The sequence below is a fragment of the Armigeres subalbatus genome, chromosome 2 (genome assembly GCF_024139115.2).
Source record: "Armigeres subalbatus isolate Guangzhou_Male chromosome 2, GZ_Asu_2, whole genome shotgun sequence".
NCBI classification, from domain to species: domain Eukaryota; kingdom Metazoa; phylum Arthropoda; class Insecta; order Diptera; family Culicidae; genus Armigeres; species Armigeres subalbatus.
The window spans coordinates 202,614,536-202,633,170 of NC_085140.1; the positions used below are offsets into that span (position 1 = coordinate 202,614,536).

Genomic DNA, 18,635 nt, shown 5'->3' on the forward strand with positions numbered 1-18,635 from the left:
TGTCTCATTCTAGATCAAACCCATTTTATTGAATGTTGTCGAAAACAATTGATTTAAGTAGGTGGCTCATCACCCGTTTCCATGTCTATGATCGGAATGGTGAACTCTATCAATTTCCGTATTTGTTTAGGTCAGAGAATACTGTGTGTTTTTTCAACTACCTTCGAAAGCATGAGCTGCTCGAAGTAAACATGCAAACAGTATCATACTACCGGATCCCCACCGCAAATGGCAATAGAACCGACCAAAATCACACCCATTCCTCCAGCATAAAAACCATTATTCTCACAATACTCACGCAACATAAATATGCCAGCCACGTTCAGCTCCGAAGCATGTTCGCTGCTACAAGGGACCACCTCCAAATCAAGGGAGATGAACACCGAAAAATAACAGTTGACGATCTTGCCGACGACGAAACTGCTTTGTGCTCCTGTGCAGAAGCTGTTAAGCGCCCTGTAGCTGATGGGCAATAATAATTTTCCTCAGACCAATATTCTTAAACTTTACGACCAAGTGAGAACAGAACACGCGTTCTTCCTGCCTTCCGGGGTTTATTCCTCCCCTTTGTGCTGTTGTACCAATAATGTGTTGTATTTCCCAGATCCTTGACTGTTTTTTTTCTTTGGTCGTCGTGGTTGTCGTCGTAGATGGTGGTTCGGAGAAAAGCGGTCAAGATAACTTCGTATTATTTGTTTTAGTAACGCATTTTTCGACTGTATAACCATTTTATTAGATAAATAAACGATAACATTTGTTTCGCCTTAACTTAAAAAGGTAATTTTTCAGTTTTCAGTTTGTCTTGCGGCCGAAGCCAAAGATCCCGGATTACCACGTCTAGAATGTTTTCGGATGAGAAGGTATGAAAGGTACGAAAAAAATTAAAAAAAAGTGATTTAACACAAGCTGTTTAAATTTTTTAAATAATATTGATTGTAGCGCTTCTCCACTAAGCGTAGGCAACAAAAGGACCCGCAAAGCTAAAAACAATACTCAAATTCTTTTTTTTTTCATGAAACAACATCTGGATTAATCGTTTCAATCATTGGTAATCGGTTTTAATCGTTTTAATCGTGCCACAGCCAAAATGTCGGAAAATTATGCCGTGAAGACGATTTACGGACCCTTCGTAAACTGCGTAGTTAGCGTCGTGCAGCTATGGACCAGGTGGAATAAAGAAATATTTTGTGTAGGGCACAGGCCACTCGGTCTTTGGTTTGAATAAACGGAAGAGCGCGATCTAGTCAATGAGTCAAAGTAATTCCAGCAGTATTTATATCCAGACTGGCAAGTGAAACGGCAGAAAAAGCATTGTGAAATAAATGCCAACCATTTCGCGTGCAAATTCAAGCACAGGCACCTGTATGTAGGGGAGACTGGGTAGACTTGATCCCCTTTTCTGATTTCCGATGTATCACAGCCAAAAATAAATAAGCATACGCGATTTTCACACAGACTCTCTAAGAAATATAGTATTTACCTTAACGGATGTATGACAGTCCTTAAATTATTGTTGTTATTGATACACAATCGATTTTTTAGAGTGCTGTCAAAAATCTACTTTTAAAATATTTGGGGGAAATTGATCCCTCTGCAAGAACTTGCTAAGACAAAATTATAAGGTGCCCTCAGATTTTTTAAATATTTTTCCTTCAAAATACGCGCAACTTTCGAATGGCTGTGCGTATACATGAACGATTTTTGTTATTGAATTCGACAGCACATGCAATTTTAAAATTTGGGGAGACTTGATCCTCTTTCTATGATATCTAAGCAATAAATTTTTTTTCCTGCCAACCCTTCATCAAATCTGTCAAATCTACAAAAAATTAGAAGCCTGAGAACAGATTTATATTTTTTTGAATTTTTTCTCCAAATTTTTGTGTGGGTGACTAATGGATCAAATGTCTCCATATTTAGGCAATAACTTCAAATCCAAATATCCTAAAACTTTGATGGAATGTTGACATTTTCATCAATACAAATCATTAAGCACATTTATGGCCTTGTGCTGTGAAAAAAACAAAGCATTTGGTCATGGTTATGAAAAGTTATTCAAATTTTGCGTGGCCAATAAAAAAATCTTTAGGAAGGTCAGAGCATACAAACCGCCCTGCAGAATAAATAAGGTTGTCAATCCAAAAAATAATTCACAACATAAAGGTAATTTGCCTAATTTGCCTACCTTCTGGATACTGGGTTCGCCGTAGAGTTGGGCGAGCTCATGGTTCATTCTTCGCCGCCACACACCGTCTTCTTGCACACCGCCAAAGATGGTCCTAAGCACCCGTCTCTCGAATACTCCGAGTGCTTGCCAGTCCTCCTCGAGCATTGTCCATGTTTCATGTCCGTAGAGGACAACCGGTCTTATAAGCGTCTTGTACATGACACATTTGGTGCGGTGGCGAATCTTTTTTGACCGCAGTTTCTTCTGGAGCCCGTAGTAGGCCCGACTTCCACAGATGATGCGCCTTCGTATTTCACGACTAACGTTGTTGTCAGCCGTTAGCAAGGATCCGAGGTAGACGAATTCCTCGACCACCTCGAAGGTATCCCCGTCTATCGTAACTTCCCAGGCGGGCCCTGTCGCGCTCGGTTCCGCCCACAAGCATGTACTTTGTCTTTGACGCATTCACCACCAGTCCAACTTTTGATGCTTCACGTTTCAGGCGGGTGTACAGTTCTGCCACCTTTGCAAATGTTCGGCCGACAATGTCCATGTCATCCGCGAAGCAAATAAATTGACTGGATCTGTTGAAAATCGTACCCCGGCTGTTACACCCGGCTCTCCGCATGACACCTTCTAGCGCAATGTTGAACAACAGGCACGAACGTCCATCACCTTGTCTTAGTCCTCGGCGCGATTCGAACGAACTGGAGTGTTCGCCCGAAATCTTCACACAGTTTTGCACACCATCCACCGTTGCTTTGATCAGTCTGGTAAGCTTCCCAGGGAAGCTGTTCTCGTCCATAATTTCCCATAGCTCTACGCGGTCTATACTGTCGTATGCCGCCTTGAAATCAACGAACAGATGATGCGTTGGGACCTGGTATTCACGGCATTTTTGAAGGATTTGCGGTACAGTAAAGATCTGGTCCGTTGTCGAGCGGCCGTCAACGAAGCCGGCTTGATAACTTCCCACGAACTCGTTCACTAATGGTGACAGACGACGGAAGATGATCTGGGATATCACTTTGTAGGCGGCATTAAGGATGGTGATCGCTCGAAAGTTCTCACACTCCAGTTTGTCGCCTTTCTTGTAGATGGGGCATATAACCCCTTCCTTCCACTCCTCCGGTAGCTGTTCGGTTTCCCAGATTCTGACTATCAGTTTGTGCAGGCAAGTGGCCAGCTTTTCCGGGCCCATCTTGATGAGCTCAGCTCCGATACCATCCTTACCAGCTGCTTCTACGATGGCAACGTCAAATATCTGCTTTTTGTTTCAGTGTACTGAAGATTTTCAGGCTTGCGGTTGAACGTTGACAGTTGCGAAAGAACTTTACGGAATCCGCAAAATGGAAAATATTGAAGACATCCTCTTAGTATTCACAATTTAAGCTTTAATGTTTGCTCTGCGATTCGATTTCATTTGGCAGAGCAAACGAGAAAACTTCTTTTTTTGTTATATTGGATTCCATTTGCTTGATTAGTTCTCAAGTCATGCAAAAGTGTGTGTTTCATTTGATTTCATTTCATTTAATTTCAAAACCTGTGTACAAAATTTCACAACGATCGGTTTAGAATTTTGCAATTGTTTGTTGCTAACATTGGTTTATTTATGGAAATTTTGTATTTTTTCCCGTGGAGCATTTTGGTTTCTTTATGGAAAATTCTTCTTTTATAATTGCAATTTTTGCTTGTAAAAGTGATAATTTATTTTTGTTTTGTGAAAAATTCTTAATTGTTTGTGGAAATTTTACATTATTTTTGGAAATTTTAAATTTGTTTATTGTTCGTACCCTGATTTCTTTATTTGCAGTTTCCTTTTTTTTATGGAAAATTTCTCAATCTCCATGGAAATTTTATTTCTCTGCCGTTCAGAATAAATCAAATAAATGGGGGCCCTCCTTAGCCGTGCGGTAAGATGCACGGTTACAAAGCAAGGCCATGCTGAGGGTGGCTGGGTTCGATTCCCGGTGCCGGTCTAGACAACTTTCGGATTGGAAATTGTCTCGACTTCCCTGGGCATAAAAGTATAATCGTGTTAGCCTCATGATATACGAATGCAGAAATGGTAACTTGGCTTAGAAACCTCGCAGTTAATAACTGTGGAAGTGCTTAATGAACACTAAGCTGCGAGGCGGCAATGTCACAGTGGGGGATGTAATGCCAATGAAGAGTGAAGAGAGTTCAGAATAAATCAAAAACTAAGTACCTTGAAATTTGCTCCATCATTCATGCTATGTGAAATCATGAAATGTGACATCACGAGATCACAACAAAAAGCGGCCACTTCTCCGGAGGTATCAGATTCTCAGAATGCCGTGGAACCTAACCAACACTAGTCAGGTACTTCTAAGCATATGCGGTATTTCGAAAAATTTCGTTTCAGGTGGTTCGAAACGAAATTCCGCGGAATTTCGCGGAATTTGAGCATGGCGAAATCTGATTTCTTGATTTCGTTTCGTTTCGATAAATTACAAAAATTTCGCTGAAAAAAACTAGCGTTTAACGAAATTTAACGGAATTCCGCGGAATTTCGAAGCAAATCCAAACTTCTAGTTTGCTTTATATTATCCAAAATTTCGGCTGCGCCGCTAAACAAAATCATAAAGCTGTTTTCAAAATTTTAAATTATACAAATTTGTCTTTTAACGCCTACCACATAACCTCATTCTGAGTCGTTAAATACGTATTAAGTTTTCTTCTATAAAACGACTGAAGACATAATGAGGTTATGTAGTAGGCGTTAATAGACAAATTTGTGAATTTTTTTTTAATAAAAACTGATTAACAGAAAACGAAAAGTTTAACCATCCCCAACTAACTTCAACTTTCATAACACAAGAACTTGCATGTTGTAAAAAGTACAACAGGCCGAAAATCCGTTATAATGAAGCCAATTCAAATATATCATTTGTACGTGATTTTCTCGGGAAAATAATAAAGGGGAAATATACTCTCTTTAAGGACACCAACGGAACACCAGGGAAAATAGTAAATTTTCTCAATAAATGGCGCAATGTTTCTTATAACAATTCAAAAAACCCTGGCGAGGTGAAAAAAATTCTAAATCCATCTTTAATCCCATGTGGCCATGATTCAAGAAAAAAAAAAAGATTTGGAATTCTCCCACTTAGCGGCGCTAGTGTATATGAAAATACCAGTGTGGTTCGATATCTCGGAATCTATGGGATTTGGGCTAGGGGGATTTGGCGGCGCTAGTGTATATGAGAGATCAGTTCTTCGATATCTTGGGATCTGTGGGATTTAGAAAATTACTGTCTTCTATAAAGTTGTTCGAGGGTTGGAAACCAATTTGTCGAGAGCCTGTTTATCTTAGAATTCATCCGGAAGGTAGCGCTACTGTATATGAAAGATCAGTTTGGTTTGTTATCTCGGGATGTGTTGTATTTAGAAAGTTGACATCTTCTATAAAAATGTTCGACCTTTATTGGGAACCAATATGTTGAGACACGGTTTAGTTCAGAACTCAGCCGCAAGGCGGCGCTAGTGTACATGAAAGATCAGTTAAGTTCGATATCTCAGGATTCGTGGGATTTAGAAAATTGCCGTCTTCTACAAAGTTGTTCGAGGATTGGAAACTAATATGTTGAGAGACTGAATAATTTAGAATTAATCCCGCAAGGAGGCACTACTGTATATGAGAGATAAGTTCTTCGATATCACGTGATCTGTGGGATCTAGGAAGTTGTCGTCCTCTACAAAGGTGTTTGGGGATTGTAAACTAATATTTTGTAAAATTATGAAGTTTAAAATTTATCCGTAGAGTAGTGCTAGTGTATCTGAGATCACCATTTCGGTTATATATCCCCGGATCTGTGATATTAGAGAGTGGTCATCTTCTACACAGCTGTTCAAGGATGAAATCCAATATTCTGAAAAACTATTTAGTTTGAATTACATCCGCTGGGTGGTGATATATAAATAAACCAGCTTTGTTAGATATTTCAGGATATGTGACATTTAAACGCGCCGTTTAACATTTATTTGGGATTTGATAACCAATGTGTTCAGAAAAGTGTGCTTGGTAGTCATATGGCTACTGTTTTTGTCTTATAAGCAGGAGGCCCTGGGTTCGATCTCGGGCTCATTTCATTCGCCTACTTTGTATCTTTATCCATATTGCTCATGTTCCAGCAATCGCTAGAACATGAAATGAATTTCTGTATCGTTTCCATTTCGTTTCCAAAGCTGTACCTTCAACTTGACTATAGTCTAGCAGTAACTGTTTAAATTGGAAATGCAGGAAAATTTTGTGTCTTACATCCAATTAGAATTCCGTCTTTTGCGTTCCTATCACATCCCAATAAACAATTTAGTTTTTTAGCTGAAGTAGCTTCCTTTTGGCTAAATAAGACTTTTACTACCGCTAACCGCAAGTCGAGCACATATGTATATGGTGTCCATATACAGAAAAATATTGGTCTAGGATGAACTGTACAAAACGACCATTTTCACGGACGTTCCAGATTTGCGGAAAGACCGTCTGGTAGCCACCTGCGTTCGTAGGAGTGTAAGAACTGTGTATTAGCTCAAATGTCACCATCAGAAATGGCTTAGAACAAATTGCGTTGCTCTAGAACGAACTTCTCAAAATGACAATTTTTCGGTCATTCCGGATTATCCGGAAGGCCATCTCTTGGTCACCGGCGGTCATAGCAGAGTAAGAACTATGTTTTAACTTTAAGGTTTTCGTCTGAAATGGTATAGAAGAAAATCTGCTACTCTAAGCCAAACTTTCCAAAATAACAATTTTTATGGTCGCTCCGGATTATCAGGAAGGCATCTGGTGCCCACCTGCGGTTATAGCTGAGTAATAATTGTGAATTATCTCCACAATCACCGTCAGAAATGGTTTAGAAAACATTGCGCTGCTCTAGAACAACCTTCTCAAAATGACCATTTTTACGGACGTTCCGGATTATCCAGAAGGCCATCTGGTGGTCACCTGCGGTCATAGCAGAGTAAGAACTGTGTATTAACTCTGAGATCATGCTGTAGGACGAACTTCCATAAATTACAATTTTTTACAAACGTTCGGGGTTTTCCGGAAGGTCACCTGGTGGCCACCTACGGTCATAGGTGAGTGAGAACTGCGAATTAACTACAAGGTTATTGTCAGAAATACCGTGGGGCATCGAAATCCGTACACTTAAGCCCCTTAGTATATGAAAAAGTCATTAGAAAATAGGAATCGAATGTAAATAAAACGTTTGTCATTGACACAGGCGCATGAAGGCTTCTATTTTTGAAGTGTTTCACATTTACTCATCAAAAACTACGAAAAACATGATAAAATAATGAATTAAATCAACTACTCCTGACTCGAAATCCGTCCACTGTGGACGGATTTCGAATCAAAGGATCAAAATCCGTACAGCTATTTCTTAACTAAATATTCAAATAGAAACAGTCTGATTGACTAAACTACCACTGTAAATAGTTCGATACGCACTTTGAGAAGCCTTCCCGTCTATTTGTATTCCGCTCATTTAATGTAATGATTCGCAATTAGCAATTAAAACACTGTTACTTTTGGTGCAATTATGCTCTACCCGAAAACAAAATGGCGGCACAAACGCCGCGTTTGGTGGGTGGAGATTTGTTTTTGATTTTTGTTGTTTTAATTTCAAAGCCTTCTTTCCAATTCTATGCCTTAAAAGCTTACTGTCAAGTATCTGAACAGGATAAGATTAATTATTCCTACCATAATTACCTTTAACCTCCTTTAATTTATTGATAGCTCATGAGGTGGACGGATTTCGGTGCTGTACGGATATCGGTCCCGCACGGTAATATAGAAAAAATCGCGCTACTTTAGGATGAATTGTTATTGAAATAAATAGATAATTCATTACTGGTCACTCCATCGAATCACTTTTATTATCTTCTCAAGTGATGGAGAATTAATTTTTAAGAGGAATACATGGTGGTTTGGTGCAAATTTGTCAACTGACTCACATTTTACTAAATGTGTTGTACTTTTTACAACAATGCGAGTCCCGGAAGGTTAACTCAATTTTTGGGATATCATATTTTGTACAAAAGTGATCCGACTAAACATATAAAAAGTCGGGCTTAAAGTGTTAATGTAATCAGACATAAAAAAATAATCAGAGCGGGCTTGGTAGTCATATGGCTACTGCTTCTGCCTCATACGCAGGAGGTCGTGGGTTCAATCCCAGGTCCGTTCCATTCTACTACTTTGTATCTTTCTCTTTATTTCTCATGTTCTAGCAATCGCTAGAACAAGACGGACCTCTGCCTCTCCAACCTAACCTAGAAATTCCAACAAATTCCGCATGAACTCGTGGCAAGTGCAGAGGTATATTCGGCTTGCAGTGGGCGAGTGATTGCATCATCATTTCCTCCCCCTTCCCTACATTGACTTGCATTCTGACGTGGCAGGCGCCAGTATGACCTAACAAATGAGATCACCAGTACTTGTACATTGAAGATGTGCTAGTCCCAAGCAAACATCTGTTGGTTCCCTGTGCAAGAACAGCTGATCTGGTCATAATGGAGTAGCAACTACGAGCAGTCAATCAAGCTCAAGCTCAAGCTCAGACATAAAAAAATAATCAGATTTTGGAGCACATGCTCCACGATGAATTCCTTTGGAAGCACTACAAATGATGGTATATTGCCTTATCGTCAATAGCATATAAACGGAAACGCGGTGATTTATCATACCCTTCTTCTTCTTTTACTATAACTCTATTGATCGCAAAACAGTTATTTGACTTCGAAAAAATGATATCAGAAACTTTATGTAAAACCAATTCATTAAAAATTCCGCGAAAAAAAAACTAAATTTCGTTTCGTTTCGAAAAATTTCGAATTGAATGAACCTTGATTTCGTATCGTTTCGAAATATCGAAAGCAAATCTATTTTTCGATTCGTTTCGTTTCGAATTAACATAGACATTTTTAATTTCGTTTCGTTTCGTTTCGCTAAGAAAAAGTGTGTTATCGCATACCCTTAGGTACTTCCAAATGGAATCTATTGAGCATGTTTCGTGAAATCATGATGTTTGAGACGTCGCAAGATGGGTTTCAGGTCATTTGAAAAAGTGACCACTTCCGGGGGAACAAGGTTCTCGGAATGCAGGGTTTTTTAAATTTGTTTTTGTTTCGTTACGTATCGATTAATAAACTCCCCCTCCCCTGTGTCACAACAAGTAACGGTTGCTGAACCCTCCTCCCTCCCCTCAAGCGTTACGTGATTTGTGCACAAAGCCTCATATTAATTTTTATTTAAACAAAATTTTTAATCATGGGAAACTTTTTTAAATAAGATGCGGATATTCCATTCTAGAGGTTTTGTCGCCGTTACTAACTTTTAGTCGATATACTGTGTTTGCGATAGGCCCAGTGGCGCCGGGAGTGGGTGGGATAAATAGGACATGTCCTACGCATGAAAATACCTGGGTAGGACATTCAAAGCATTGTCCTACCCATGATTATGGTAAGAACATAAGTTATATCCTTGTTTAGATATTCAACTTTCGATTAATTTACACTCAGCCTGTCAATTCTTATAAAATTTAACAAATTCCCTAAGCCTCCCAGCAGAAATATTTTTTTAGATTTTTTTAAAGAAAGTTTTCAATTATTTTATGGAAGAGCAGATACTATTAGAAACTTCAAGACTTCTTGGAAAATTTCAATACATCATTGCGCACTTTTTGGAATAAAAAAATCCTCATAGACTCTGAGAAGTCTTTCGGAATAGATTTCTACTTTACAATCCCTGAAAATTCTATACGATTGTCAGTTTAATCTCTGATAAACTTTCGAACCTCTGATTAACTTGGAAACGATTTAATATTGTCTTCATAGATCTAGAAATTGGAATAGTTAAGATAGTATTAGATCTTTTCGTTTTCCGTACCATATAGTATGCATGTATTATTAGTAAGGTTGAAATTACAAGTCCGTCAGATTCATTCACCTGTCAAAATTCATCTGACAGTTCATTGTCAATGCGGAGGTAAACGATTTGTTTACGTTTGTTTGCAAATTTGTGGATAGAATATATATTTTGACTGCGATAGGTATGCACGGAACACGAATTATTATCTTTGTAAATTTTAACCAAGCCAATGTAATACACACTGGAGTCGTTTTTACGTGGTCTTTGGGATTGACTTAAGTTTTAATTAGGGCGATTTGTAATTAACGCGAACGTATCCTCCATGATAAATCGAATCCCGCTAGACTTGTTTGTTGTGTGTTTTTGAAGCGGGTTTTATTTACGTGTATTGTGAGACCTATGCGGGTTTGGATTTTGCTTCTAATTCGATTATGAAATTTGGACGATTTCTTTTTTAGTTCGAAATACTAACTGATGAGAATATCGCAATAAATTTTATTCGGAATTTAGGTAGTTTTCCGTTTTTCCTTTCTTTCCCATGATTGTTGTCAAAAATAAAGCAATATTGTCCCTTCCCGATTTTGGCAACACGACCGGATTTTAATGTTGCCAAAATGGGGATGTTGCCAAAAACGGAAAAAAAATCATACAAAATTTCAATTTTTTTTTGTTTACATGATTGAAGCTAAATACTTAGAATATGTACTACAAAGTATGTGGAGTGTGTTTAAGTGATGCACGTGCATCATAATTGTCATTTTTGCGATATTATTCATAACTCGGAGATTGTAGCTCAAACAAAATTGAAACAAACTCAAGAATGGTAATCAAAACATAACATAACTAATTAGCCAATTTCATAATACAAATTTAATAATAAATAGTATTTGAAATCATCAATAGCGTCGGCCATGTCCTTACAAAAAATTGTAGTAATAAAAAACGTTTTTATAGTAGTTCATTGAAGTGCTGACTTCAATCTGACATCTCATATAAATTTAAGTCCACCGAAAATGCTTATTTTTATCATAATTCAATGTATAAATCAAATAGCGATCCGACGGATACAAAATGACTAAATGTGCTACAAATATAGCATTCTTATATAATGGATTTTTATGGAGACAAACTTTCTTATGGTCGGTGTGATTAAGAGTAAAGTTCTGTGCACAATTTTCACTGACATTATGGAAAAACAAGGCAAGGCATGAGACGTTCTATTATTTTAGAAAATGGTAACGGAAATCTCCATTCTGCACATTGGTCAAGCGTATTCAATGTAGTGTGAGTATGGGTTAACTGCACTCTACTCACTAAAACCAAATCCCTTTGCACTAGTCTTTTACCAATACGATTTGTAACATTCCACTACCAGGAAATCGTATGATCGTCAACGATGACGATTTGGGGAGGTTAAAACCCCATACGGACCAAGATGAATACACCACTAGACGTTCCAATCTGCCAAACTCACGATTTAGCCATCTTGGATTTTAGTTTCACGCCTGCACCAAATGTGCCATGTACCTACAAAACGGTGATAAGACCGGAAGCTCTATGGACATGAAACATGGACATTGCTCGAGAAGGACTTGCAAGCACTCGGAGTATTCGAGAGAAGGGTGCTTAGGACCATCTTTCGCGCTGTGCAAGAAGACGTTTTGTGGCGGTGAAGGATGAACCAAGAGCTCGCCCAGCTCTATGGCGAACTCAGCATCCAGAAGGTAGCTAAAGCCGAAACGGTACGATGAGCAGAGCATGTTCCAAGAATGCCGGACAGCAACCCGGCAAAGATGGCGTTCGCTTCCGATCCGGCAGGAACAACACGGTGTGGAGCGCAACAAATTAGATGGGCAGATCAGGTACAGAACGACTTGGCGAGCGTGAGGCGCATTCGAGAATGAAGATATGCGGCCTCGAACCGTGTATTGTTGCGTCAAATTGTTGATTCAGTGTTATCTGTTTAGATGTAAACTAAATAAATGAATGAATTTCCAATAATGGTGTGGTCGGGTGGTGTACTTCTACTCGCGTTGTCTGTCGCATTTCTGAGAATTCACAAGATTTGTGCACAAGTTTTTTAAATACTTCCCAAAATGTCTTAAGCAAAATTGATGCAATGTTATTTGTTAATGGCATTATTCTAAAATATAATTTGCAGTAGTGTCTAAGTATTAGGTGGGTGACTTTCTAGTAAATCAATATTTTGTTATGCTTCATGATGTATCCTAAATGGCAAAACATACTTTTGCATATAAACACTAAAGACGGATCCATAAAAAAATGAAAAACGATCCATAAATAACATCTGAATGTTCCTATAAATACTGCCATAAATACATAAAATAGTTCAGGAGATTCCATAAAGAATAATTTTTCGATCCATAACTAAGCTGAAATTTAGCAATTAATAGGGAAATATGTTCCATTAACATGGTCAAGAAAAACAATACAATTCTTACTATTTTGCCATGAACATATGACAAATGATCCATTTGGAAAATGTTCCATAAAAAAACTATATTTTGATCCATAAAACTGATGATGATGATTTCAGTAAAATGGTCCATAATTTTGTCATATGATCCATAATTTTGGCCATTTGATCCATAACTTTGTTCAAATGATCCATAATTTCAGTAATATGATCCATAATTTTGATAAATGTTCCATAGATTTTATAAAATGTGTGAATCAATTATTATAGTTTCATTGGCCTTCTTTCCTAGCATTATGGATCACATTATCAAAATTATGGATCATATGACCAAAATTATGGATCATATTACTTAAATTATGGATCATCATCAGGATAAAAATTGCGCAAATTTGAAGTTTAATGGATCAAAATCTAGTTTTTATGGATAATTTTTCAAAGTTTTATGGATCATAAAAATATTCTTTATGCAATCTCCCGAACTATTCTATGGATTTATGGAATATTCAGATGTTATTTATGGATCGTTTTTCATTTTTTCATTTATCGTTTTTGCACATTGAACGGTGCAAAGTAAGGGCTGCCATCCTAAATTCTGATTGAAAGTTGTCTCCTATCGATCCCCATACCTTGAAGATCGTTAGGATTCCGAGGTGTTTACTGATACGAAGTGATATGTGTGTCCTAGTCCTAATCCTTTATATTTGTATATGATTTGCAAAATAGTTTATAATATGTTAAACGATAGTATTTGATGATATTGTAGGGAGTACAAAAATAGCTCCAAAATTCAATCACCATCATTCGTGGCAGTTTTTTATTTTGTTTTTTTTTTTTTAACATTAGTAGTACCGATGGGATTATTGAACTATTAAAAGAAAGTCAAATGAGCTACAGGGATTAAAAAAAGAATTTAGTACATGTCGTCAAGAAACCTGAAATTCCACGTGAAATGTTTGGAGATATTTGATTCAGTTGCATCACAAAAAAGGCTGGATTATAATGAAAAGCAAAAATTGGGTATTTTTGCACATCTCGATTTGATAGCATTTGTGTACCTTAGTTTGCATAGGTTAGCTTAAATATAGAGTCAAGAAGCGGACTTACTCTTTTGGACTTGCTCGAAACGTGTTCCACATTCTTCTAAATCCGTAGTCAGAGGAAAAGATTTTTCGAACGGTGTTATTTCTGAGCTTGATGCAATCATTAAAACAAAATGTAATCATGGGTTGCAAAGTTTGTGCTTTATGTACACAAGTGGAGCGACAATATATACGTTTGGCAATGAAAATCCATATCTCATGTTAAATTCACTTTACAACATGCAATAAAAAGTTCAATAGTTCTGTTTTTGGTAGATTTTCGACTTTGAAGAAGAAGGTCTTTCAATAGTCGACTGCTGCAGAGCATCCAGTTAAACCCAACAATGAAGAGAAGAAAAACAAGAACACAGCAAGAAAAAGCGTGAATGTGTGAACCAACGAGTTCACGTTGTATTTTGAGTCAAGGTTTCGGGAACAAAAGTCACGTTTTCTTGAACGTTCTGGAAAACATGACTAGTGTTCCAGAATTCATAACTTAAATCACGATGTATTTTTGGTGAATTCGGTAACGCTTTTTTTTGCGTGAACTATCCGAAGATAGCTGAAGCTGAGTTTTTGATTATTCAAATACGATGAAAGCATTACAAAACGAACTGGGACCGGTACCCACAGTGAATGGACTCCCCTAGCAGCAAACATGTTACTGCAACTCATATGTGACCAAATTCAGTCACAATCTAGTTACTGTATCCATTTGTGACTGACTTGTGCTGCTCGGTCGGGTCACTAGTGCTGGAAAAACTTGACCCAGTGACCTACCAATGCAATGTCCCTACAATTGAAATCGACGATTCGATTCGCCTGCAAAGCATCTGTTGCATGCAGTATCGACGCACTTTAGTGGTCTATATGCGCTACCTATCGACTTCATCTGAAGTCTATCAACACTCCGGGGGTATGCGCTAGTCTGAGGTTGAACATCTGGTTCTAATGAAAACCTCAGAAGACAGGAGTGAAGGATAAGTTCATGATACGTTGTGAATGTCCAGTTAGCCTTACAATCAAAGGCACAGAATTTCCAATCCGGAGATAACGAGTAGAATTCTCGGTCTGGCCTAGGATTTTTTCGGGTGGTAAACATTCTCGGCTCCCTGGACGTGTATCCATTGTACTTGCCACACAAAATACATTTTCATTCAATTGGCGGGCGTAAAAAAGTTTTCAATTATCAACTTCTGTGTAGCAGCTCCTATCAATCACAAATATTGCCCAATGCTGCTTTAACCAATGCTTTAACAAATGCATGGATGTAGATAAGATTTATTTTTACGACCAAAAAAGGTGACTGGTGCGATATTGCAAAACCCCGACCATGTGGTGTTTATTGTCAGAAGGACTACTTAAGAATTACTTACAGCTTGCAAAATAAATCAACTAAAACGCATATTTTGTTTATTGAGGGAATATGATTTATTCAACCATGCGTAATACGAACTTATAAAGCAAGCTGTTCATTGAATTATTCAGGCAATGAAAATAGATTGTAGATAAATACTTTGTAGGTATTAAGATAATCGATTGTCAATTGTAAAAGCATGAAGACAGATCACATGGAGAAATGATTCGCAATAAAATAAAACCCAAAGATATCCCGGAACAGATCCAACGAAGCTTATCACCACATCGCCATCAGTAGAAAAATGGTTCAATTCCGAAACGACCTCAAAAAGGGGCGGCCTACGGAAGCCGGCTACATAAATGTTCACATTTTCAACGAGCATAAAAGTGGAAGGAAATAAATTACTTATGTTTCAATGGGCAAAAAGAGTGGAAAACTTACTGTGAGTGGAGAATTATTGCACTATTATTACACATTTATTTTTTATCGCTGCTCGGCGAAACACACCAGCTCCCAGGTTTTTCTTCTCCTCTTGCTTGCCGGTGAAATTCTTCCTTTTCGAGAGGGAGGGCACCAACAACAATCACATCCACAATACACCACACATATCTATTCACACACTCGTCGCTCTAAGCAACACTTGTACGGACTTTCACTTTCTCGACAAACGACGACCGGCGAAGACACCGCACTTGGGAGCGCTTTTCCGCTTATGATTTGTGATTCTTTTGATATAAATTTTCTCGTTTCACATTGCTGTTTCCCTGCTATTCGGGAAACTCCTCTGCCGCTGGACGCATATGCTCTCTCTATTATGGGAATTGCCTTTGAGGGCCACTAACTGTATGCTACCGAACCACCACCACCCTTCTTCACGAGAACTTTCAACAGCTGCGGGGAAAACCACTCGGAACACAGAACCTCGACTCGGCGTTATTATTTACGAGCTGTTTTTATTATTATATTGCTGAACTCATTAATATTTTCTACCACTCTCGGTAATATGGGCACAAAGTGTTTTTTCGTCGATGATTTTCACCACTGGACAATTTCCTTCTCGACGGCTTCCAAAACTGCACCGAGCGCCGAGCACTCACACCGCCGTCGATTCACTCTCGGACCCGGGGGAAGGTGTCTGGCCGTTTTCGAGATGGTATTGTTATTGCAACTATTATTAGGAATTATGGCGCCAGAGCACGATTTTCGGATATTACTCTGCCCGAGATGGCCTTCACCTCTCGGAGGAGCGTGCTTGAAATTAAAGGAAATTTCAATTTCGGTCAGAACGTGGCCAATAAATGCTATCACAATCGCACTATATCACTGCACACATCCGGCTTTCTTCGTGTTCTTGGGCAGCTCAGCCTCAGTCGTACAATGTTGGGAATTTTTCGACGAATTCTTCAAACAACAGTTTGCTCGTCCGTTCGGAAGAGGAAATCGGCAGAGACGGGGCTGTGAAGAATCCCTAAATCTATCATAAAAATTCCAACACCAACCGACGAGCTGAAAGCAGCTTCGGATTTAGCTCCAAGGCAGGGTCAGTTTTTCTGATAGATGAGCGCAAAACAATAAAACTTTCGCCGACCGAAGCGGAATTCGATTCCTCGGATCACTCAATCTACCAATTCCTCTTTCTTGTGACTACAGAAACCAACTCAATCTTTTTCCACTTTATTTCGGATTTTTTCTGCAATTTTCTTCCTCTACCGTCCAGCTTGCGGCCGATGGCCCGGAACTGGCCGAAAACTTTCTTTCCACTCCACTGTCTGCTCTCAACACGTAAACTTTAAATTAAATTTGTATTCCTACTTTAGCTGCCACTTGCTTGCTTGCTCGCTAGTCGAGGTCTTCTTCGTTTTGGGTCACAAATTTGTCAGGAATTCTCTTACCAGGACAAACATTCCTTGGCAAGGTGCACACGAAATTAAGAAAACAATATTGGGAAATCAATTTTCACATCTAAACTTTCCAATCACGTTCCGCTATTCAATTGTTGACGACTTTGGGACTTTTACGCGGAAGGATTCACCCGAAAAGGCGTGGAATGATTTTTGTTCGCTGGGGTTTTTAATCCTTCGCAGGTGACTTTGGAAGCCTTGGTCGACTCGTATCTGATAAGAGTCGTCCAGGGATGATATACTTTAGCGGGGTCCTTTGCAAGGATAACAGTCAATTTGATAACAAGCACGGGGTTTTGATATAGTTCCTTTGGAAATCCCGTCAGATCGTCGAGTTGTTCAGAACAGAAGGCTGAAGATTTGTTCAACACTCATCAACACCGAGAACAGAGAACTTGTCGTTAGGCACTTTTTGATGTGATTTCTTGATTTTGTGGTTGCTGATTTGGCTTGAGCTCGTTTAACGTTGATATTTGGATATTCGGTGAATTTGGGACAGTCTGGTGGTTGTCCTCCGAAACAGAACGAACGGCGAAAGTAAACACACAACGTTCGGAATCGAGTGCCGGTACACCACACCGGGAACGGAAAAACACAACAATGACGAGGACGTGCGTGCGTGATTGCTTGCGTGACACAGACGGAAAAGTCAATGCAATGTTGAACGTACGAACCGACACACGCTCTACCGACTGTCGAGGCTACCGTTTGTTGACTACCGCTCTAGGACGATTTGTAGTCCATGAAACTCGAACAGCAGCTGAAATTGCATCCTCACCTTCCCGCACTACTGCAATGTCTGCGGTGAGAGCAGATCTGAAAGCCGCTCGGTGCAGCCTACGCTGGCTGTTTTACTATCAGATGCCTTCCAACTGCTCCACCGAATGCACACACCGGTTGTTCTTGGGATGCTCGGGATTTTCAATTATCGAAATGTCACTCACGTTCACTTCAGTTTATTCATAGTCCATCTTCAAAGTTCGCAGATAAAACCTTAGATTGCAACGGAGTTCCGTGCCGGTGACCTACTGATCATTGGGTTCCAATGTTGTCTGCGGTTCGCGTTTAGTCTAAAGTTGATATTCGTTCAATTTTGATCCAAGATTTTGTTGATTTTGTTCTCGTAACTTAAACTGTAACTCGTAAAGTAGATCCCTGTAATATTTTGCTTGTTCTCTGGTAAACACTTAAATTCTTTCAGCGCACTCAGTTGTTTATCGCATGTCAACTAGCTTGAGAATGTGGCTTTCCAAGACACTTTGGAATACCTCAAGCTGTAACTCTTCCCGCGTAAGTTCTTTCCGGACAAACAACAAACTTATGAAAACAACTAAACACGTAGACGACAACAACGACACAACGATCACGACGACGACGACGACAACGATGACGATAACACACCCGTATCCTTGTTCCACGTTTCTTGCTCTGATTTCAAAACAGTTCCAACCGGAACGCTGAACCTCGCGCGTAGACTCTCAGAATATCCACCGTCTATTTCGGTGACAGCCTCGTGCCTTTTTCTCAGCCTCCCCCACAGCTGGTTCCTTATCAAGCTCCAACCAACTCGCTTGGTTACTCTCAGGTGGGCCTCCTTTTCTCTCTCAATTCTCGTGCGCTCTTGTAATTCCTTGAATCTGAATGTTTCTCTCTTCACCGAACACCGGCCGGGTGCTGTGGGGCTCCGAATGCTGTCAGTTGCCAGGACTATCAATTAGCCTCTCCGCCAGGACATCTAACACTCCTCGTATCACTCTCAGCCAGCATGGATTGTATCCTCCTCTTGTCTAGTCC

The 18,635-nt window shown here is 39.2% G+C and overlaps 1 long non-coding RNA gene across 1 annotated transcript in view; it reads right to left on the bottom strand.

The window, feature by feature from the left end:
- The window catches only part of LOC134215761 (uncharacterized), a 490,502-nt gene extending 472,174 nt beyond the window's left edge, over window positions 1-18,328 (bottom strand). Inside the window, exon 1 of the long non-coding RNA XR_009980298.1 lies at window positions 15,382-18,328. This is a non-coding gene — a long non-coding RNA (uncharacterized LOC134215761). The remainder of the gene's footprint in view (window positions 1-15,381) is intronic.
- Between the last annotated feature and the right edge of the window lie 307 nt (window positions 18,329-18,635).